This window comes from Corapipo altera, unplaced genomic scaffold, assembly GCF_003945725.1.
Source record: "Corapipo altera isolate COAL_440 unplaced genomic scaffold, ASM394572v1 44, whole genome shotgun sequence".
Classification (NCBI taxonomy): domain Eukaryota; kingdom Metazoa; phylum Chordata; class Aves; order Passeriformes; family Pipridae; genus Corapipo; species Corapipo altera.
The window spans coordinates 7,337,518-7,362,169 of NW_020884880.1; the positions used below are offsets into that span (position 1 = coordinate 7,337,518).

General features: G+C 38.7%; 1 protein-coding gene across 7 annotated transcripts in view; it reads right to left on the reverse strand.

The window, feature by feature from the left end:
* The window catches only part of DGKB (diacylglycerol kinase beta), a 387,634-nt gene that overhangs the window by 330,014 nt on the left and 32,968 nt on the right, over positions 1–24,652 (reverse strand). For 3 of the 7 annotated variants that reach the window (XM_027639271.1, XM_027639270.1, XM_027639262.1), the window contains exon 1: positions 5,733–5,838. The exons of 1 other annotated variant lie outside the window; for it this stretch is intronic. The gene's annotated coding sequence lies outside the window, so the exon portion shown is untranslated. Of the gene's footprint in view, positions 1–5,732; positions 5,840–6,166; positions 6,186–6,331; positions 6,391–24,652 lie in introns of those variants that run through there. 3 more of the 7 variants (XM_027639265.1, XM_027639266.1, XM_027639269.1) reach the window with 3 other exon arrangements.

Here is a 24,652-nt window from a genome sequence, read left to right on the forward strand (position 1 = left end):
GTCACAGATGTAGTAGTTTTTCAATGTGTGTGACATGTAGAACAAAGTAAATCTAAATGCCTGTGTAAGGCTTCACAGTTTCAAAGTAAATCCAGAATTTTTAGAAAACTCTGTAATTTTATTTTCCATTAAAATGTGTTACTGGAATATTTTATATCCATAAGGAATTAGGACAGAGACTTTTTGATAAAAACATACCATAGTCATGTTTTTGGGACATGAAGAAAAATAGAAACGCTCCAGAGTACTTGTTTATTTAGATTCATTTAAAAATAGGTCCTTTGATATTTAACTTCTGGTATGTCGCCCATTCTAATGAACTACTGTTTTAAGGTTATTTTACTTTGTATTTATATTCAGTAATGCATGGAGAAGATTTGATACATTCTTAGGAGTTCAATTTTTCCTTACAGTTCTAGCTGAGAAAATACCCAAGGGTATAATTTATCTCACCCAAAGCTGGATGCCTTAAAATTAGACTTTAAACTGTGAAAGAGTCATCCCAGCCAGGCACCCCTTATAACGAATTGAGAGACTTGGATACATCCAGAATGTACTTCAACTGACCTATAAAGGCTGCTCATCTTAAAATTAAAATTTCCCCCAGCAGGTGCTTTTGACTTTCCATTAGCAATAATAGAAGAGACAGAAGGTAACCAGATGGTATTTAGATATTGAATAGGAGAGAAATGATACCCATTAATGTATATTTTTAACATTTTCAAAACTTTTAACTCTAAATGATGACTAAATTATCAAAATATAAAGAAATAGACAAAGTAAAGATATTGAGTAAAAAAATCTAGGGGTGTAAAGAAGCAGCAGTCTGGTTACATAAAGCAGATTAATCCAAGTTTTACATTTCTAATCCTAAAACCTTTTCCCAGAATTCACTAGCTCAAGGTCTTTTAAATTTTAGAGGAAAAAATTTCATTGAAGACTAGCCTTGGGGAAAAAAAAAAAACCAACACCAAAGCAAACCCAAAAACTAATGGTAAGCATTAAACTTTCTTTTTCCTTGCTTAATTCATTCCTGCCTGTACTCACGTATTTTTTAGTTTTCATGTGCTTCAGTATGATTTTTTAGCTATTGAATATTCTCTTTTTTTCTTTTTTTCTCCTTTTTCCTTAATCCCTTCTCAAAATCTATTTCTGGCATAATATTACCTTCCATTCAATTGATTAATTCATAAGTTCATGCAGGAAACATGGGAAAATCCACAATTAAAGAGGTAAAAGATGCCACTGGAAAAAAAGCAGCGGACTCTTGAGTCTTGGGATGCAGTGGTTCATACCGTTTATTTCTAGACCATAATCTCTACAATCTAGATTTACAAGAAAACACTACTTCTCCATTCAGAAGACAAGACAAGAAAACTTACTGACTTCACACCATCTGTGATTCTTTCCAAGGTTGATACAGCTGCCTTACTATTTGCCATTTCTCTATTTTACTTAAATTTAGCTTGTCAACCCTCTAAGACCACAAACATATAAATATGTAATTGCATGAAAAAGTCACATATACTTCAACAGTGTTTAGGAATGATTTCATGTAATTTCCAAACTCAAACCAGTGTAAACATCAGAACTGTCCACCTGATAACAAACTTAGACTGAAGAGAATAAATTTGACTCGCTGTTTTTACTTGACTCAATATGCTTTAAAAGACAAAGGAAACGAGAATCAAGTTTCTATTAACTGTGTGAGTTCTCCACATTCCCTGACTAAACCACCACTACACTGGAATGCTTTATAATATTCCACAAGGCAACTCAAAAGGGAAGTGAAGCACATGTCATAGCAGAAGGCTCACAGAGTTTCATGTACGTAGTGCAATGTAAACTTTCACGAAAATTTGCACTGTATATCTGTTGAGATTGATCCTGCTGCATGGACTAGAGAATGAGCTAGTTATTACAATTACTGAACACCAGACAACTCATTGTATGTCTAATAAAAAAATCACAACAATTTCAAACCAAGTAATCAAAACGTGGATGAAAATCAAACTAAAAAAAAAATTAAATAATTCATGGTATTTGTACTAACTAAATATTCCTGCCAGCATAAAAAAGGTCCATTCATAAAATCTCTAGCAGACAAGAAAGAAGTAGCTAGATGTCATTTTAGTTATGGTTTACTATGGTAAATAACAAACATTATCTAAAAATAAAAAGCTAACTGATCCCCACGATTGGAAGTCTAATTAGTAACACTGTACTGACAAACATGTCTACAACTTTGCTTGTCTTTATTTTATTTTTCAGGGCAAAACAATAGCATCAGAGTTGTACATTTACATTCCAAGCTTGTGTTAAGGGGTTGGACAAGAAATAATTAAACAGCCTCCAAATACTTACATTTGTTAGGCTTTTAAACTTGTGGCAAACTAACTATATTCCCCCAGGGCTAGACTGCTGCAAACGTTATTCAGAGAAATTTTCTATTTTCTTCAGAAACAATTAAAAAATAAAATGTGTTCTACATTGCTTAAAGCTGTTTTACAGGGTGTTTGGGGACAGTTACTCATCTCAATTCCAACTAAATATATAAATATTTACTTCTCAACTTCCCAACTTAGCCAAAATACCTTACCTGCATCAGATCGTTTCTACCCATAGGAAGAGCATTATTAGTGTCAAGAAAACTAGGTCAGGTTGACAAACTGAAGATTCCAGTTTCAAATTTATAACTTTTTTCACTCTTTTAGACAAGGTATTAAAAATAACTAAAAACATCAAACTCTTCTCAGTGAGACCCAGTATGTCACTTCTTCAGGTTTCCTGAAGTACTGTGAATTTGCTGGTTTAGCCATAAAAGTAGCCCCCAAAGAGAAAATTATTAATAAAATACTGCAATGAAAAACTAAAATTCTGGACAAGTAATTGCCCTAAGTCTACTATTACTGTTACTAATTATTTTGCAAGTGCCACAGGAAACAATGGACTCCCTGAAGAAACTCTACTGAAGGTCAAGAGATCCTTTATGTGGAATTGTTGTCACAGAAAGATTTTTTTAACCTTTTATACCATCTCTTATTGACTGAACTGTCTGTGAAATGCTAAAATTCCTTCAGAATAAGACCTAAAACTTATTCTGCACAAGTGTAAAAAAATTGGAAATGACATTCAGAGCAAGGCCCAGTACATTTTATTGATTTATTTTTTACTTTAGACAGTACCGCAAAGCTCAGTTGGGAACTCCTGAAGCAGCTTGCAAACTTTACTTGATAAAAACAAGAAGTAGGGAGCTGGAACAATGATTTCAGGAGGCCAGTATCCTCTTCTTCAACAGCACTGCACTCTGTTGATGTCTCCCAGATTTCACTGAGAGAGCTTTATCATAACTTTAAAATAAACATAAGTGTCCTTCACAAGTACCTTGACCTTTCCACAGGTAAAAGTCTGGCTGAAATTCTTTTGCTCCCGCACACCAAACAACAAAACAAGACCTGTTTCTGTAACCCTTCTGATTGTTGCCACTCTTCCATAATTCCAGATACAGATGGGAATGTTTCATCATACACTTTTTACATGGATCCACAACTCCTACCATAACACAAGATGAGAAGATACACTGTGAATATAAAGATAATGTAAAGTGCTCTTTGCAGCAAAGTTAACTTTAATCAAGGAAACACCAGAAATAATCCAGGTTTTAAAAGACTTGTTAAAAGTGTATGCAGAAGGCTTAATTTATCAATGATCTAATAAAGATCATAACAATTCAAAGAAAATTAAACATCATATATCATCTATACTCAAGGAGCGTTTGGACAATGATCATAGTCATATAGTTTAGTTTTAGGTAGTCCTGTGAGGAGCAGAGAGTTGGACTCTAAGATCCTTATGGGTCATTTAAAACTTGAGATATTCTATGATTCTATCCTATATGCTATTAATTTTTATTACATTTAATATGAAGCATGACTTCAAACCATTATCTTTCATTCTATATGTACCATTCACAAGAACTCAGTGCTGCTGTCATACACACACACAAAGCAGAAGTCCAGTCCAGCTATCCAGCCAAATGATTGAAGTTTTCCAGTATTAACTAAGTGTGCTATTTACACTCTGCTTTATCGAAATGCTGCTCTAACAGGTTTCTTACAACTCTTATCTTCCTCTTTATTCCTGTTTCTGTGATCTCATTCCATTTGCAAGAGGTACCTAGACCCTTCCCATAAAGTGGCACCTAAATGACACTTAGTTCCAGAGCAGAAACAGTGCAGAACCTCCTTCTAAGTAAAAAACCTGATGTCTAGTGCTCTTCAAAACAATTATTAACTTTATCATTTTCAAATAATAAGCTTAAATTTTCAAATAAAGGCTTAAAAAACATCTCTTCATTCATGTATTGCTACTGAACACTGTTCCTTGAATGTTCAAGACAACTAAAGGTGTTTAGAAAAGACGATCTGAGCTTGAAAGTAACAATTCATATATATTCCTTCTTCGTAAACAAACACAGAAAGCATAATTTTTCCTAAACCTGCTTAAGAGCAGCAACTTCTGTTGTTTGCAGGCACCCAAATTAGATCAAACACAACTGGACCCAAATATTTCAAATCCATAGCATAACACATATCACTCCAAACCCATTTCAGACTGTTGAATAATTGTTCCAGGCCTTCTCTACCATGATATATAATGAAGTCCTTCTAACTTGACAAATGAACAAGAAATGACATAAGCCCCTGGAGGAAACTGTTGCTTCGTGTTGCCCCATGTTTCTTGATGCTTGTTTTCCTTCTCTACCAGACAGGCATTTCAGGCTCTGAGCAATACCAGATTACCACTTTGGGGAGAAACAAGGGACTTATTTCCTGTCATTTTATCCATAAAGCATAGCACAAGTCCAGTCATTTGGGAATGCATATTAGGTTCTTGGTATGGATTTTTTTTCCGGAGGTATAATGACTTTCTAAATACGTGCATCATACCATTCAAGTGCAAAGAGCAACTATTACCTTGCTACATTAGGTTATTTGACCTAAATGGGAGTAGGAAATTTTGAGTGGCTTTTATGAAAACTTAAAAAGACTATTTCTCCTGCTACAATTACTGGTTTTCCCCACCCTGTTGCATTGCCTTTTTATTTTATGGTAGGATTGTATAAGTTTTCCATCGTCTTTCTAAACCTACATCAACCAGACAAAAACGTTTTTGAAAAATAATAAAATTTTCACTAAATTTGTAAAAAAACAGTCAATCAGAATGAAGAACTGAAGACCTACAATGTGCTTGTTCAGCTAGGGAGGAAAAAAAATACCTATAATACAGTAATCTGCTGAAAAAAAACCCTTTAATCCATTTCCAAAGCAGGATACTCACAATGCACTCACAAAAAAAAAAAAAAAAAAAAAGAATAAGTTTAAGAAGACCAGCCTTTAAAGCATAAGTTTTTAGTTGCATCTTTTGTTTTCTGCCCTCGCTCTGTTCATATCCACACCGGATGCCTCACACTTCACCGTTTTGAACCCGGCTATCAGGGGCAGCATCAGGACATTAGCTGGGGTTGAGCAAAGTGATGTAGGTCAACGAGGCAAATTGGCAGCAACAAGAAATCTAAGCGACACGTCGTGACAAATTCAATACGGCACGGTTAGCTACAACTTTCAGCCTAGCCCCTTCACTACGCCCAGACACGCACCCGCGCACCACGGACCCCCCTCCCAGTTCCGCGGCTGCGACCACTTCGGCCGACCAGCGACTCGCGAACTTACTGCAGTACGATGCAGGCGGAGGGACGCGCGGCCCTGCGATACGAGCGAGCCCGGCACCCTGGGCAGCTGCGGGACCGGCCATCCAGCCGGGCCACCGCCAGCGACGGCGGCGACACCGCCGCCAGCCCCCCGCCCCGCCCCGCCGCTGGCTGCCGCAGCCCAGCGCTCCCGGCCCGGCCCCGCGGGGTCACTGCCGCCCTCTGCCCCGCTTCTCGCCGCCCTCCGCGGCACAGCGCGGACCCCGCAGCCGCCCTGTTCCCGGGAACAGACAGCCGCCTCCGGGCCGCGCGGTTTTAAGCAGCGGTGCGCCAGCACATCTCCCACCCCCTTCCCGGCCGGGCAGCAGGGGGGAGGGGAGAAGCGACACACACTCACTCACACACACAGAGACACCCCTCCCGCGGCCCCTCCCGCCCCCCGCGCAGCTGCGGTACCTGTTGTCCGGCGCCCGCATCCCCCGGGCGCCGCCCGACGACCCCGCGGCCGCTCCGCGCCGGGGCGGCGATGCGGCAGGAGCAGCGCACCGCTCCGCAGAGCTCCGTTCTCCTTCTCCACCCGCTCCACGGCGCGCATAGGCGCTACGCCCGCGCAACACTTACCCAAAGTTTACCGGGTCTCCCCGCAGGTGGCGACCGCCCCGGGCTGCCAGGCAGCGGGGCTGTGGCCGGGGCCGCCCCCGCGCAGCCGCGGGGCACGGAGGGGCCGGGAGGGCCCGGGCGCGGCCGGCGGTGCGCACCTGCACGGCGGCCCCGCGCGTACCTGCGCCCCGCGGCAGGAGCGGCGGCCGCGGAGCCGCTCCCAGGCAGGTGCGCGGGCGCTGCGCCGCCGGAGCCTGCGGCTCGAGGGGCCAGGAGAGGCTGCGCCCCTGCCGCCACGGCTCCGGCAGGTCCCCAGCAGCCGCTGGCCCCCGACAAGGCCAGCCCAGTGCCCGGCTCCCCGCCCGGGAGCCACTTTCAGCAGCTACACGCTGTGCCCCGCTCGCCAGCCTCCATCCGGCCGTCCCTGCAGAGAGACCTTCGCGCACCTCGCTGCTCGGAATGCTGCCCTGTGCCTCCGCTTTCCTCCAACACCTGATTCGGAACCGCTCTGTGGGTACCAACACCTCAGCAGATTTCGGAAAAGAAATAGAAGAGCAACCCGAACAGCAGTGGCATGGAAATTGATATCTTTGTGCCAGTGCCTCCCACTTGGGGAACAACGGAGCTGATCAAACTTTCATTGACAGGTTCCCAGGGTGTTTAATGGCAATTTGTCTAAACCATAAGAAATTTCTCTGAAACGCTGGGAGATTTCTAAGCAGTAGTAAAACTGCCAAACTTCTATCTTAACCGAGTCTTGAGTGGCCGGATTAGCCTCAGAACATCAGCTGTGAATCTGATGGTTTGGTTAATTATAATGATTATTAATTCCCCTTTAAAGTAACATTATTGGAATATGGCACTAAAATACTTCAGCTTTGAAGGATGTTTCAGGCAATCTAGATGAGATTTAGCACTGCTAATAATTTTATATAGTAAATAAAATTTTATTTTATAAATGCTAATAATTTTATATAATAAATCTATAGAAGCTTGAAAATACAAAACATTTACCAGCGTTTTTTGTTTCTTTTGTACCTGTATCCATTCTTCCTTCTTCCAACTTTAAGTTATGTAGTGCAACAAATACATATTTATAACATACACTGATATAAAGGCACTCATAACTAAAATTTCATTTTGATATAGTTTTGATGGTCTCTAATAAGCTCAAAACTTGTTTAAATCAATGCATTCCACTCTCCTCATATGCACACAAAACCAAAAAAAACAACAATTTTTCTAGAACTTTGGAATAATGTGTTCTCGGAGATGTAGTGTCACAGACATTAGACTTTAAATTCTCATCTAGTAGTCAACCTTATAAATATCTTTCCAAACAGCAGCTTCCTAGTAGCACATGTCAAGTACTTGGCTTTAGTCCCCTGTGTTTAATATATAGCTTTCCCTTTAAAAAGCTGATTTCAAGAGATTCTTTTTCTCCCAGGGAAGGAATTCAGTCCCAGTATATTTCAGCCACAAGTTACTAAATATGGATCAAAACCCTGAAATACAGGGAGTAGATACTTAATTGTGATCAATCATTCCAATACAACACAAAAATTTAATAGGCCTTGCAATAAAATGTTTGATCTAGTGGTTTGAGGGAGAGTGGACTGATTTTGAATGACCTTATTGCCTTAAAAATCACTTTCAAGCACTCTCAGTTACACAAGGTCATATAAAAAATGAAAATTCTTAACAAAAATTATGTTCACAATTAAAAATACATCTTTTTATGTTGTGCATAACTTCCATATACTCACTTCACTTGGGCCTTTACTGTTCTCTTCTGCTGCACAGTAGAACAGTGTTCAACTTCAGTTCCTATTGAAATGGAAAGGTCCCTCAAGTTCACGTATAGTGTGGGATGACAACTCTAATGACATTTGTAGCTTTAAAACTCCAAAGTTAAAGCTGACGGTCTTATGACACAAGAAGGAAAGTTAACCCCTTCATTAAACATTTCATTTGCCTTAGAAAAGCAGCAACCCTCAATGCAGGCCAAAGCCTGTATTGCTTGGCTGAGCTGTGAAAGATCAATGTAAAAGATGTTAAAATGAAGGATTCTAACATTAAGACTTTTTTTTCCACTGGATAATACTTAGGAGATTGCTACCCCTGTGCCTAGCTTTAGAAACATTGTTGCATTGTGTGCAGTTTTGAGAATCGGTAGAGGATGGGGATGGATGGATTATGGTTAATGTCTGAAAGCTTCCTCAGCACAGAGCTCAATGGCATTGTTTGTGAGTGGCACATTCGTGTAAGCAGCTTTGTTCTGGTTTCAATACAAAGCTTCATCATCCTGTTCCAAAAGCAGGATGCTTCCCAAATTGTGTATGCTCCTGTCCTCTCCTCCTTTAATCAAGCTCTTACCATAAACAGATTATGCAAAAAGTTTGTCTCTTAAAAGCTCACTCCCTCACAGAAAAGAAAATAACAGATGTCTAGAAACCACAGCCAGAATTTTAAATATTAAATTTATTATGCTATATACTTAGATCTGAGTTTAGATATTTAAATTAATTTTGTTGCTGAGCATGACTTTAAGATGCTCATTTAATAAAACTATGATGAACTTAGGACCCTAAATTTTGATATGATTCATGAAAGGAAAAAGCACCAAACTCAAGAACCTTAACAGCAAAAATAATTTTCAGTCTCCAGTACTTTTTATTTGCTTTTAAGACATTGCAACAGTATCAGTCATCTGCAGTTACTGTATGTTAGTGGTTTTGAAAGAAACAGGGTTGGCGCTTACAGATCTTACTTCAATAGTAGCATGACTGTACAAAGTCACAGGTACAAACTATTGAAAAGAAGTCTGACTCCATGTGAAATCAGCTGAGGTAACAGCAAGCTATATATAAAGCGAACCTGTTTCAGAATATATGGTTGTCAGAAACAAATGTAGTTCATGGAATTTGTTAAAGAAAAAAAATAATCTTCTCAAAACTTTATTCATATAACTAAGGAAATTTTTACGCTATATGATGTTTTTTATAGAGAAAATGGAATATAGTGAAAAAATCTTTCTTTGCAGTAATTTTATACTTCGTGTATTTTCATCAGAAAATGTCAATATACAGACAGACTACGTTACTCCCTTCCAGAAACAGAAAATTCACAATCAATCAGTAACGAGGATCCAAAGAGGAATCAAACCATTTTGTCAGAAATAAGACCTTTCATAGATCATGCTTGTATTACTTTAAATTTATTGTAGTGATAAGAACATAATATAGAACAGTATGCATAGTACATGTGACACATACAGTAACATATTTATTTGCACTGTTCAAGATAGAAAAGATTCTTGTGAAATACGCAGAGCCATTTGCAGGTCTGCTGCCACTCACGTTACTGATAGTCAATATATATCTGTATAAAATCTAAAGGAAAATGTGCAACAGAGCATACATTTGTACTTGAGAAAATCAAGGAGTGTTGGCAAACCAGAGGAAATTACATTAATTAGGTGAATTATTGATAGTGGGCTTGTTATCCAGTATATGAGATACTCTAGCCAAATCTTTAGCTATTCTTTCATTAATGCAATCAAGATGTAAAACTGAAAGCATCTAAATTCACACCTCTTGAATTAACACTGACATACAAGCATATTTGCTTGATTATCTGACTGCTACAGATCAGTCAGTTGCACTTCTGTCCCTGGGAGAATTCTAGGCTGAGTCCTCTTGGAATATATTTTGAGTCATATGAAGGACAGGTGAGTGCGTGGGAACAACCTACATAAATTTACTAAGGGTTGTATTTGTTTTGCATGGCCAGGTTTTGGTAGCAGGGAGGTACAGGGGTGGCTTCTGTGGGAAGCAGCAAGAAGCTTCCTCCACGTCCAGCAGAGTCAATGCCAGGTGGCTCCAAGACAGACACACCACTGGCCAAATCTGAGCCAATCAGGAATGATGGTAATGAATCTGTTAAAACATATTTAGAAGGGGAAAAAACCATATATATATTGCGCAGATGTAATTGCAGCCAGAGAAGAGCAGAGTGAGAATATGTGAGAGGAACAACTATGCAGACACCAAGGTCTCAGTGAAGAAGGGGAGGAGGTGCTCCAGGCACTGAAGCTGAGATTCCCCTGTTGTCCATGGTGTAGACCGTGGCAAAGCAGCTGTGTCCCTCCAGGCCAAGGAGGAACATGGCAATGAAGAGATCCACCTGCAGGCCGTGGAGGAGACCCACGCCAGAGCAGGTGGATGCCTGAAAGGAGGCTGTGAACCCATGGGAAGCCCATGCTGGAGCAGGCTCCTGGCAGGGACCTGCTGACCTGTAGAGAGAGGACTCCACAGAGCAGATTTTCGGGTAGAACTTGGGACCCTGTGGGGAACCCAGGGAGCAGCCTGTGCCTGAAGGACTGCACCCTGAGCAGTGGTAGGAACAACATGTGGTGAACCAACCATAACCCCTATTTCCTGTCTCCCTGCACTGCTAAGGGAGGAAGAGGTAGAGCTTGGGAAGTAGGGAGGGGTGGGGGAAAAAATGTTTTTAAGATTTATTTTACTTCTTATTATCCTGTTTTGATTTTGTTGGTAATAAATTCAATTATTATACCCAAGATGAGCCTGTTTTGCCCACAATGGTTTTTGGGGAGTGATCTCTCTTGGTCCTTATCTCAGCTCATGAACCTTTGTTATATTTTCACTCTCCTGTCCAGTTGTGGAGCGGAGTGATAAAGTGGCTTTGGTGGGTGCCTGGCATCCAGCCAGGGTCAACCCACTATAAGGTAAATCTAGCCTGATAAATCTGACTGTCCTCTGTGATGAACTGACTGAATATATGGATGAGAGGAGAAAAGTGAATGTACTGATCTTGGCTTTTGCAAGGCTTTCTATGCTTTCCCCCACAACATTCTTCTGTCCAAGCTGGGATATAGCAGACTGGATGGGTGGAAACTAGATGGGTGTGCAACTGGTTGGATGGTTGGGTTAATGCACTGTACTCTATCTAAATGCCAATAGCAAGTGTCATTACCCAGGGATATATCTCTATATCTTTAAGGGTCTGTCCTTACATCTTTACCAGTGACCTGGAGGATGCACAGGAGTACTCATTCTTCAAGTCTGCAGGTAAGAGGACTAATTAGGAGGGCTAATTGACATGCTAAGGGCAGGACTGCTATCCAAAGAGACCCAGACATGCTGGAGGAAAGGTTTGAAAGAAATTTTATGAAATTTGACAGGAACAAATGCAAAACTTTGCATTACAGAAGGTAAAAACCTTCAGTGATGGGGCCTGGCTGGGGAACAACTCTGTTGAAAAAGCCTTGGGAATTTTGTCAGACAGCAAGCTGAGCATGAGCCTGCATTGAGTCCTGGCAGCAAAGCAAGCCAATACCATCCTGGACAATAACAAGGGGTGTCATTAGCCCCCTCCATCCAGTGTTTTATAGATCACACCTTGAAAACTGGATCATAGAATAATTCTGGCTGAAAAGACTCTCGGGACATCTTTAGTAAGAATTAAATCTGAGGCCAGACTAAAGGGCTTTATTCAAAGGACAGAGACTGTATAACTTCTATGGGCAACGTGGTCTAGTGCTGGAGTATCCTCATGGTGAAGAAGTTTTTCCATATATCAAGTCTGAGCTTCTCATTTCCGCTTATGATCATAACCTTTTGTCTTCCCACCACGCATAACTATGAAGAGCATGTCTCTGTCTTCTTGATAGACTCCTCATGGGTTTAACTCCGTTGGCTCCTGTTAGGTGTCCTTAAAGTCTTCCTTTTGCCAGACTGGACAATTCTATATGAGCCAGTGGTTATACAGATTGTCGTATGAGTGAAACAATGCTCGAATTGCTAAGGGATTTGTCTGGTTTCAGCATGTCATCAGTAGTGCTTTGAAGGAAGGAATGACAAGTATAAATGAAGTAAAGACAAAGGCATTATAGTAGAGTACCTTTCAGTGAATTTAAAGCTATTTTTTTTCTTATAACTTACTCTCATTCTTGTCTTCCATGTACATATGCAGGGTTTTTTTCCTTCTGTCGTTCCTATTTCAAAGATGGACCTTGGACAAACCATCTAAAGTCAGTGGGAGGATTTTTAGAGGTATGAGTGGGCAGTAGGTTGACAAGCTAATAAAATTTACGTGAAAGATACTATTTGTTTCAACTGGATGCAGGAATGAGCTCTTAGTCATACTGAATGAGAAATGTTTGTTCAGTCTGAAAAGACACTATTTAGTTAAAGATTACTTGAGAAGCAGATGTCTAATGGCTCACATTCTGAAACTATAAAGTAAAGACTACTAACCTCTATACAAATCTTTTAGTACTTTACTGGGGCAGGAGGTAAGGGGCAAAATGTCTGTTTCTGGATGTAGCATTATAACAGTAATATGCATAATTTTTCATTACATTTCATTATATATATATATGCAGGATATCAAAAAGAAGCATATGTCTAGCAGACATTAAAAAAGAGATATATTTATATGAAATATCTCGAATATGGCTTTATATTTTAAACTATGGGTTTAATACATTAATTACCATATGTATGTTTACTGAACAGTCTCGACTGTGTGAAAAAATATGACATGTCCTTAAACATTTGTTGAATTTTAACACGTATTGCAGAATTATTATTTGTCATTCAACAACCAATGTAATTTGTTATAGGAAGACTTTCTGCTATATTTTAAACTTAGTGCAAGTGCAATTGAAGTGTAATATAATCTCCGGTCAATTGTAATCAAAAAAACTGGTGGACAAAATTACTGAAGTTAGATGCTTTTTGTTCACTCACTGTGATAATCTGGTGCAGAGATGATTCTTGTCACTAAAATACCAAATGAAAGACATTGAGGGATTCATGGGTTTAATATCTTTCATCCACTGTTTTTCAAATTTCTCCTAAATTTTGCTTTGCTCATGCTGCTTATGTTTAACATCATGCCTGCACATGCGCTTCCTGCAGGTAGATCAATGAAAGGACAACAGTAAGATGTCATGTCTAAAAAAATAAATACACAGAAGGAATTTCTAAGAATTATCTCTCTACATTATTTCTGATGAGAGGAACAAAACAGAACAGAAGTGAGAATAGCTACTTTTCCTTAGATTTAAGAGTTGACAGTGGCAACATAGAACAGAATACGTGTCTGCCGCAGACACAGTACAGATTATAGTTAGCAGATAATAATTAAACAAGTATTAGTACAAAATGATTTACAACCAAGAACAAAGGTGCAGAAATTACAAGGATGCGAAAGAAGGACAGAGTTGACTAAACAGCTAAGGAATTAATAATGAAGAGAAAAACATGGATTTAATTTAATCTAGGAATTTCCATGAAAATACTCTCAACGTAAACCATAAAAGAAAACTGTAACATTTTCCTGGTTGATGCAGCACAGGGAAAGAGAAGAGAGGAAAAAGAATACATAGAGGACTAATGGTGTTACAATTTTCCTTAGCTTGAAAAAGCAACATATAAAATATGAGCATCAGAAAGTGAATTATAAGATACTATTTTAAAGTACAAATGAAATTAAAACTTACACATATCCCTGTTACTTTTCTGAGTGTAACTTGTCATAAAACAGTCAGGTGAACTAAAAGAATTCAAAACTTGCATTTCTAACTAGTTAGATCTAACTAAGTAGTTAGTCCCAGTTCATTTGCATTTTCATTAAATGTTCAGGAGAGAATTTTTTTTGAAAACAATAGAGGGAAGGAAATATGCTATGTAAGTAAGCTAGGCATATATATCAAACTATATCAATTTGAGTATACCTGACTGCTGAGAATAATTAACAGCACAATCAGCATCTAGAGTTAGGGTTTTTGTACCATTATGCTACATATTCAAGAGGTATGTGTATTATTATGACTGAAAGAGAACAGAACTTAAAAGCAAGGCAGAGTGTTTAGATTTGGAAAGATGAAATAAATTAGAAATCATTAAGAAGACTTATCTGTTAAAGGAAATTGAAAGAAAATTATAAGAACAGAATTAATTACATTTAATTACTTTAAAAGAAAGGTTTTCCAGAGGGCTGATGGAATGAAGACAAAGAAGAACATGCCTCCAAAAATGGTTTGTATCAGTGAAACTCAAGTAAGAAAAGCAGAAAAGGTGAGGGCAGAAAAAAAAAAAGAACTTTTCCTTCAAGTTACTAAAAAGGAAGCCACTAACAGTCTCCAAAAAGAAACTTTGGGTGGATTTAAGAGAATCAGAGAAAGAAGTGAAATCAAGAATGGAAAATAGTGGCTAGCAAGCACCTACTCAATTTATAGTCCTTGAGTCTCAGATTCTTGTACAGTTTTTGGTGGAATTTATGAATTTTTTCTTTATCTGAGTTTTTTTTTGCTGAAAAGTCAGGGATCTATTTAAATCAAATTGAATAACGTATTCTGTAGCAATGTAATAAAGGATATTTTGCTATCTTTTAGATACAGTAGATCCCTAAAGGAACATACATTTTACTTTTATGTACCTTGTACTGCTGTTTTTCCTCACTGATATATTTAGAAATATTTATATATATAAAATACATCAGCGTTACACTATAGATACTAATTAACTCATTTTTATATAAATATTTTTTTAAGTTAATAAACTTTTTTATTTTTAATACTGCCTACTATCATTAAAATGTTCATGTCTTTTAGCATTTTCAACATGTATGTAACAAAAAATATTTCACTCACTTCTCTGGGAACATATTCACATACAGATTTCAGGGAAAAATGTAGAAATTTATCAATACATTTTTTGTGCTTGTATTGTTTTACGAGACATGCAAGTTAAAAGTTAAGTTCTCTTCTAGTTACACTGTCACGGATAGCAACATAGTTTATTCTAGATTTACGCCACAGGAATAGGATCAAAATAGGGGAAGTGTTTTTTGAGAGCAGAAGGTCCTGTAAGTAAAGCATTCAGTGGCATGCTTAGATAGTTTTGCTGTATACTTTGGTTCTGCTGGTGGTCAACTACTTCACTTTGACATCCAGGATCTATGCACATAAAACCAGCACTTTGATTTAAGACTGCAATTTTTTAAATCCTCCCTTAGGACAACAAACTTCAAATATTCAGTCAGAAAAAAAAATCCATGTGTAACTAAAGTTCTACTTTTAAAGATGTCCACAAATTCCTTATTTTTGTTCGTACTTAACAGATCAATGCCTAGGCCTTCTGTGGGCTGTTTCCTTTTATGTCACCTTCGGAAGACTAAATATAATATGTTTCAATCATTTCCACTGTAAACACACAATCAAGGTCTGAAAAAACCACAGGAGAATTGGTTTTTTACTCAGAAATATTGCCACAAAGGAAAGAGGTAATGTTCAAAAAAACTTAGCAGAATCTCAGAATGGTTGAGGTTGGAAGGGAGCTCTGGAGGTCATCTGTTCCAACCCTCCTGGCTCAGTCAACATCACCAAGAGCAGGTTACCCAGGGTTGCCCAGTGGTTGAAGTACATGATCTGAGTGCCCCGGTCCAGTCTTCTCTTCCTAAAACTTGCAAATTTTGCCTCACAAGAAGATAATTAATCAACCTTCACTATTTGTGAATGCCAACCAACACAACAGTTGAATAGGAGCAAAACCCCAGGAATGGTACTGTACTGGTACTCCTGCAGAGGGACCAAGAACTTAATTTTGCCTTGAGTTTCTTCTGGGATGCTTTTCCACACATGGGGGTCTATAAAACCATGTTTTGAACTGAATTCTGATACAATAAAATTTCTCTTCTTTACATCAAAAGAAGTGACAGAGACAGATTCTATCAAGACCAGACTGAATGTTAAAATTCTGGCATAGGGAAGGCAAGGGCTTTGAACCTCTTCAGAAAAGGTTTGAAACAAGTTCTTCAAATTTTGATGTTGTCACTTTCTCATTCTCCTGACAAATTTTAAAAAAGAAATGGTGACACTATTGAAGATGATGTGAGTACCTGTTGGAGATGCTCTGAAAGGTGTATCAGATAAAGCTGTTTAAAAGATTATGCTACAAATTTGCCTTTGACTCTAGTTCAGCTTTTGCATGAGTTACGATAATGTCCCAGCTATGAAAACTAGAGCCATTATGGATATGTTTCTAAGGTTTCTTGGGTTTCTAAAAAGTTGTAAAGAACGAGAGCTCAATTAGCTTAATTTAGCATTAAGCAGCAAGATGCAAGAACCACATACTTGGAAACTGATTTTAAATGTTTGCCTACATAATCAAATCAATCATTTATACTAGTTTTACAGCAAGCCTTTTGACTACTTATATATGTTTTACTTCTCTATACTGAAGTTATCTGGAGCAATGAGTTTCTCTGATGTGAATACTTATACAGTGGCAAGCAAGGAGTACCAGATTTGGTTTGGTTTCTAATATAAACTGAGTCCATGGGAGTGTGTATATTCATCTGGCTTATATAAACTCCAATCTTATAGCTAAGTGACAAAGGAAATGTTTGTTTCTAAAAGCTAAATTAAATTAAAATCAGGTACAATGCATGCATTTGCTACTGCCTTAGTTGCACTGTTTTGGCTAACATTTTACATTCAGATTTTGAGTACACCAGCAAATTTAATGTTTCTTCTGTTTTCTGTAGTCATTTTAACAGTTTTTATTATACTTTAGAATCACAGAATCATAGAGTCAGCCAGGTTGGAAGGGACCTCTGAGATCATCAAGTCCAACCTTTAATCCACTACGGCCGTGGTTACTAGACCATAGCACTAAGTGCCACATCCAGTCTCATCTTAAAACCCTCCAGGGACGGTGAATCCACCACTTCCCAGGGCAGCCCATTCCAATGTCTGATTACTCTCTTGGTAAACCATGTCTTCCTAATATCAAACCTAAACCTCCCTTGGCACAGCTTAAGACCATGCCCTCTTGTCTTACTGATAGCTGCCTGGGAGAAGAGACCAACCCCCACCTGGCTACAACCTCCTTTCAGGGAGTTGTAGAGAGTGATGAGGTTTCCCCTGAGCCTCCTCTTCTCCAGACTGAACAACCCCAGCTCCCTCAGCCTCTCCTCATAGGACTTGTGCTCGAGTCCCTTCACCAGCCTTGTTGCTCTTCTCTGGACCTGCTCCAGCACCTCAATATCCTTCCTGAACTGAGGGGCCCAGAACTGGACACAGTACTCCAGGTGGGGCCTCACCAACACTGAGTACAGGGGCAGAATCACTTCCCTGGTCCTGCTGGCCACACTGTTCCTGCTCCAGGCCAGGATGCCATTGGCCTTCTTGGCCACCTGGGCACACTGCTGGCTCATGTTCAGCTTCCTGTCAGTCCAAACTCCCAGGTCCCTTTCTGCCTGGCTGCTCTCCAGCTACTCTGTTCCCAGCCTGTAGCACTGCAGGGGGTTATTGTGGCCAAAGTGCAGGACCCGGGACTTGGCCTGGTTGAACCTCATCCCGTTGGAATCAGACCAACTCTCCAGTCTATCCAGGTCCCTCTGAAGAGCTCTCCTGCCTTCCAGCTGATCGACACTCCCCCCTAACTTACTGTCATCCGCAAATTTGCTGATAGCACACTCAATCCCCTCATCTAAATCATCAATAAAGATATTAAACAGGACTGGGCCCAACACTGATCCCTGGGGAACACCACTAGTGACCGGCCGCCAACTGGATGCAGCACCTTTCACCACCACTCTCTGGGCCCGGCCCTCCAGCCGGTTCTTAACCCAGCAGAGAGTGCCCCTGTCCAAGCCATGGGCTTCCAGCTTTTTCTGGAGTATGCTGTGGGAGACAGCGTCAAAGGCTTTGCTGAAGTCCAGATAGACACATCCACAGCCTTCCCCTCATCCATGAGGCAGGTCATCTGATCATAAAAGGACATCAGGTTGGTCAGACAGAACCTGCCCTTCCTAAGCCCATGCTGGCTGGGTCTGATCCCTTGTCCATCCTGTAGGTGTTGTGTGATTGCACTTAGGATGATCTGCTCCAGGCACTGAGGTCAGGCTGACAGGCCTGTAGTTTCCCAGGTCCTCCTTCTGGCCCTTTTTGTGAATGGGCATGACATTCACCAACTTCCAATAATCTGAGACCTCCCCAGTGAGCCAGGACTGTTGGTAAATGATGGAGAGCGGTTTGACAAGCTCTTCTGACAGTTCCCTCATCACCATGGGTGGATCCCCTCTGGTCCCATAGACTTTGAGGATCCATCAGTGGCTCAGCAGGTCGCTAACTGTTTCCTCCTGGATTACATGGGGGCTATTCAGATTCTTATCTCTGTCTACAAGCTGTCCTCAGGACAACCTGTCTTACTATTGAAAACTGAGGTAAATCTTTGATAACTATATTCCCGCCCATGTCCAATAAAGAATGGAGGTTTTCCTTGCCCCTCCTTTTGCTATTGATGTGTCTGTAGAAGGACTTTTTGTTATCCTTCACAGAAGTGGCAAGATGAAGTTCAAGTTGTGCCTTCATCTCTCTAATTTTCTTTCTACATGACCTAACTATATTCTTAAAATCTTCCTTAGTGTTAATAGCTTTGCAATGCTGAGCCTGTTTCAATGTATAACAAACACTTTGACGAGCCCTTATTTTCAAGACTAGTCTCTTTGTCTTGAATTACTTCTGTCTGTCTACTAATATGAGTACACATGCACAGCCTCTCTCAGAACAAAAAACAGTCCTGGTGCTGAAAATTTTGCTAATTTCTATCAATTATATATTCAGGCTTATTATGTGGAAACTACCTCCTTGATATTGTACATTTCCATATGCATGAATAGTCATCCACCTGCATACAGTTATTCTTGGTACAGTTTTTTAGCACTTGTGAGTAGGAATTTCAGATATGCACCACTTTTACTCTTTATTGATTGATCCCTGATTTTTAGGTAGGAGGCTTCACCTGACATAGATACTGAGGGAAGTAGGCCTGGTAGAGAGGAAAGGGAGATATCCTGCTCAACATTTCCAAATAGTAGCCATCGGAGCTGCAGCCATCAGAGCTGCTATTATGTATGGGGCTCTAGTGTAAGATGTATGTAGGGCCTTCTCCAGCTCTTCACCTGAACCACTTTCAGAAAATGTAAAAGCTGCTTACAATTGCCAAAGTTCAACAATCTCCCATTTTGTTTCATTTAGTTGGTTGGTTTTGATTTTTTTTAATTCTGTGATGTTCATCATAAATGTACAGCTCCAATGTTTTTAGAGATGAGTGTAAATCATCTCTAAAAGTAAAAGTCTTACTCAAATTGGTACAGCTTTCAGCTTTTAACAAAGGTGACAGAATATTTAATGGAATTATTTTTATTTGCAAAGGTGATTTTACTGTTAGAAAAACTGAGACATATTTCTGGTTAGAAAGTTGGGGCTGTTCTGCTTGAAGAAGAGAAGGTTGCATGGAGACCTCATAGCAATCTTCTAGTATCTAAAGGGGGCCTGCAGGGAAGCCAGAGAGGGACTCTTTTATCAGAAACTGTAAATGACAGGAAAAAGAATAATTGGTACAAACTGAAAGAGGGGGAAATTAGGTTAGATATTGGGAAGAAATTCTTTACTGTGAGGGTGCTGAGATACTGGAACAGGTTGCCCAGAGAGGCTGTGGACATCCCAGCCCTGGCAATGTTCAAGGCCAAATTGGATAAGGCCTTGAGCCACCTGCTCTAGTAGGAGATGTCCCTTCCCATGGCAGGGGGTTTGGAACTAGATGATCTTTAAGGTCTCTTCTAACCCCTTAACTTTCCATGATTCTGTGATATAACAGCATTTTATTAACTAATGCCCATTTGATTTAGTAGAAAAGCTTAACTTAAAATAGCTGAAGTGTTCTTACAAATGCATCCATGCTCCTTTGTACTCTTTCTCTAGAGTCTGCAGCAGTTGTTGATTTATATTTGTATATGTCTGTTTGTTATGGTCCATGTTCAGAACTCACCTATGATGAACGTATTGTAGTAACTTTGTCTACAAGAAGGGCAGCATTGGCTTTAATACTCGTCTGCTCCACACTATCTTTCCTATTCCACCTCCTAGAATCCAGTGGCAGAGATGAAAAGAGTCAGATGGGTTCCCCATCAGGGATTTCATCACATAAGAAGTGCAGAATGCAGGGAAAAAAAAGGCAGAAAGAAAAAGCAGAGGAGAGAGATCAAGTACAAAAAACACTTTCACTGGTATGCTGTAGGGACTTCTTCTTGTAACCTGTAGCATAGCAAGGGTGGCCTGGAGTCCACGGAATGTAAAAACATGATTTGAACAAAAGTTTCCTCCATACAGAAAACCCCTAGCAGGATTCTTCAGGAATGGTTTAGAAGAGCAATATAGATGTAGCTATTACTTATATCCACTCCCAATTCAGTTATTATAAGCTACCAGAATCATAATATATTGCAGTCTTAACACTGACACACAACATAGAATTCAGCAGTGATACAGGTAGCAAATATAGAAATCAGATAGCAGGAATAACAAAGAAAGTACTATAGTTAGGTACAGAAAAATTAATTCATTAAGTCAGACAACTGGGAAGACCAGGAAGTAAGTCCTGACTGCCTTGATATTGTAATTTTAAAAAAGTGTTCAAGGTCACTTCTGGAAGAGAAATACTTTTGTGTAGCATTAATTAGTGTAGGGTGGTACATATTGGCAAGAGGAACTAATGGACTAATTGAGGCTGGAAGTCTTCTCTAAAGTAAAATAACAATTAAAAAAATGTGTTCCTCATGTATAAAACTCTTCAAAGGTGAACATATGATCTAATAACATTATGACTAGGGAGGATTTTGGTTTAACTTATCTTTAACTAAGTTCAGGTTTTTTGGGAAAAAAAAAAGAAAAGAAAGGAGGTTTATGTCTTCCTAATTATTTTTGGTTCTGTCTTTCAGTAATATTTTAATACAATTGTCAGTTTCAACTAAACTTGACAGACAGTTAAGAAGAACAGAAGGGTAGAAATCTCAGGGATGAGAAATTGTTGTAAATTTTATGAAAACCAATGAACAAGCAGGTAAGGGACAGTCAGTTTAGCACCTTGACTGGGAGAAAGGTTTCAGCATAAGTGAAGCACTTACCTATTATCTTTGGTCTGTCTGCTGACCCACATGCACACAATGGGGAACAGGGACAATTTGGATTACTTCCGCATAAGAATACGGATTCTAATTTACAAAGACTCAGTGCAAGGTCTGTTAGACACTGGAAGCATTTGGCATGAGCATTTGGAAATGGACAGGAGAGAAGAATTTGTGAGACTGATACTGTACAAACACTCTGTCCCTATAAGGATTTAATACAGTATTGTACAGTTTGTACAGTTACAGTACAGCCCTTCCTGAGACTGAGATCTTTGCAGGTTTTTCAAGATTCCATTAAGGACTTGTGGCAAAGTTGGCCATACAGTGACACATTTCCATTTAAAATAGAAATGTCGCAGCAAAACAATTTTAGTATGCAGATACAACCATTAATTGCTCAAAGCTACTTCTTAAACAACTGAGCTACTTTCTCAGCCCGAGGGATCAATCTTTTCCCATAATGGCCAAATTTGCAAGTTTTATTAGAAGTGAAAGTACGCAAGAGCTGCTTCTCCCCTCCTTAAAGAAAAAGTACCCTGCATTTAGGAGAAATACTGAGCTTTGACTTGACTGAAAACCACAGTAAATGAAAATACCTCAATTAAAGTTTTAATATCCTTCACACTATCTTAAAGTTTTAATTAGATGTCACAACTGTAATCATCTAGAAGTTATTAAATTATACTATTCAAGATACAGCGGGAGGAATTAGTCCCTATTAGTGAATATTCATAAAGAAGGTTGGTGTGATTTTCTTTTTCCGTTATTAGTGGCTACAGATAGGATCCTAGATATGTGAAAATGGAGAGATCTTTGTTAGTTAGAATTACATAAATATACTCTATTCTTATTCTTAGGAAAAAAAAATGAAATTGATGATTTATATGCAAAGAGCAGAAAGACAATGTTAAATAAAGAGGTCAGAGGAAAAGCTGATGGATGCAAACAGATGAAATCATAGATCATAGAATGGGTTTGGTTGAAAGGGACCTTAAAGATCATCTAATTCCAGCACCCTGCTATGGGCAGGGACACCTTCCAGTAGACCAGGTTGCTCTAAGTGCCATCCAACCTAGCCTTGAAAACTTCCAAATACTAACTCATATTAACTTTCCATATTTTTAAGAAACTAAATAATGACAAAGAGGAAACAGAGAAATATCCTGAAAACACAAAGAAATGGAAAGTTTGTTTAATGATCTATAAATTCAGGAGAATTTTGAGATTTATATTTTCATATATAAAATATGACTATATATTTATGTAGATATAAAAGGAAGATAAAATCAAAGATATATTACCCACATTATAATGCTCTCAGTCTGCAATACTTTTTCCTAATAATAAAATCTCAACTAGAAAAAATATAACACTGGGTTAGTTATTTATTTTGGATATCTGTAGGGATTGTTCTATTTTAGTAATATTTAGTAAAATTTAGTAGTTATTCTATTTTGTCATCACTCAAAAAGTGATGACACAGTTTTCAGGAAGCAGACAGCAAGATGTTACTGATCCTGAGATAAACAGTGATGAAAAGTTAGCTATAGTAACTGGTCAAAATCAGAGATACTACATCTGCATACAAATTATGCACTTGAATAAGAAGTGTTTAATATTAATTCTTAAGAAAAATGCACTTGAAAAACACCTTACTAAAAGGCATTCAGAATAATTGTCAAAGCCATGAAATATTCAAAGTAAATGATGCTGCAGTTAGGAACATTCCAATTTTCCCAGCTGAACTGAATTAATAGATTAAAAATTCAAGAAAGATCTGTAATTCACAAAAGTACAAAATCATTAGCACTCACTGTACAAACACTTGCAAAGAAGCAACACTTTGCTTTGCTGATGCCCTAGTCCTGTATTTCTTTTTAGTGACACAACGAGCTGAGAATTAAGTTCGTTGAAAAAGTTTTTTCATTGAATTAAGCTCCTTAATAAAAGTAATTGCTTTTCTAATTCCCCACTGGGCTACTAAAATATAATTCCATGCCAACTAGATAAAAAAGTCTCAATCACTTCAACTGATATTCGGTCTGGAACGATAGCATCAGAATAAAAGCTACGGCCTTGACAAAATAATATATAAGCAGGAATGGGACTGAATATGTTGCAGAAAAGAAGCAGAATCAAGTGTTTGATAATTTTAATGCAAAAAAAAAGTTATTTCATTGTTTAATTACAGTTAGGTTCCCTTAAATTTATATACTTTCAAAAGCAAAGAAAACATAGGAAAAAGAAGAGCAGCAGCCTTCCCTTGCAACAGCTAGATCAGATACCTAAGGAAAAATGTATTCTACTAAGAGAAAACCATATGAAAAGAACTGTAATGAATAGTCTTATTGAAATCTTGGGATTTTTAGTCTTGTAATAGCCAGCCCTTCCTGAAATTTACGCTTTGTTAAAGAGATTGTGTCTGGACAAAGACTTTCCTGAATGTATAGCTGGTTTTATAGGTCTGTCATTTGCAAGCTTGGTGCTGTGTAATGACAGCTGAAAGATTTTACTTTTTTCCCCCTTTATGTAACTAGCAGAATAGTATCTGCACAGCAACTAGTCAGTTGATTTTTGTTTAAAAAACGTATCATGGGAAAAGCGCAATGGACACTGATTAATACTGCAGAGTCATGGAATACTTGGTTTTTTTCCCAGACATTCCAAGTTGATCCAAGAGATATAGATACTTAGCTCCTGTGGAACAACTAGCTACTGCACTAAAAATGAAAAAGAGGTCGCAAAGCAAATGGAACCTTTCAAGGTGCTTTTTAAACTAAATTAGTTATTCATTTTTATAAAGAATCAGAAAGATTTTATGACCTAAAAACCAGGATATCACAGTGAGAATCATGAGATCCTTTCACTTCGCTGTTCTGATGCTGACTTGCTGAGATTCCTGTTTCTGTTGAGTTCTGCTCTTCCACTCATTTGTCTTGAGCAAATGTGAATTAGATAGAACTGCTTCTTTCTGAATAACACCTAGAACACATGCAGTGCGATTTCCTATACGTTTATGACATTTTGGTGAGACAGCTGAGAGATATTTTGGAAATAGTTAAATAATAAAAAATCAATCTTTTGGAGGTGTATATCTCCACAGAAGTCAGAGGGGGTGGTCTCTAAGCTCTTCCTGGCTTTCTCTTTATAAATGCAGAAACACTGAAAATGATGAGTATGAAACCACATCCTTAACTTTCCATCTATACCTATTAAGTAAATTTCCATTCGATTACAGTGAAATTTCCTTCCACAGAATCATTACAAAGAGTTAATTTAACAAACTACTCAAAAATACAGTACAATTTTTTTTTGAGGGGAGGGCAGGCTACCTTT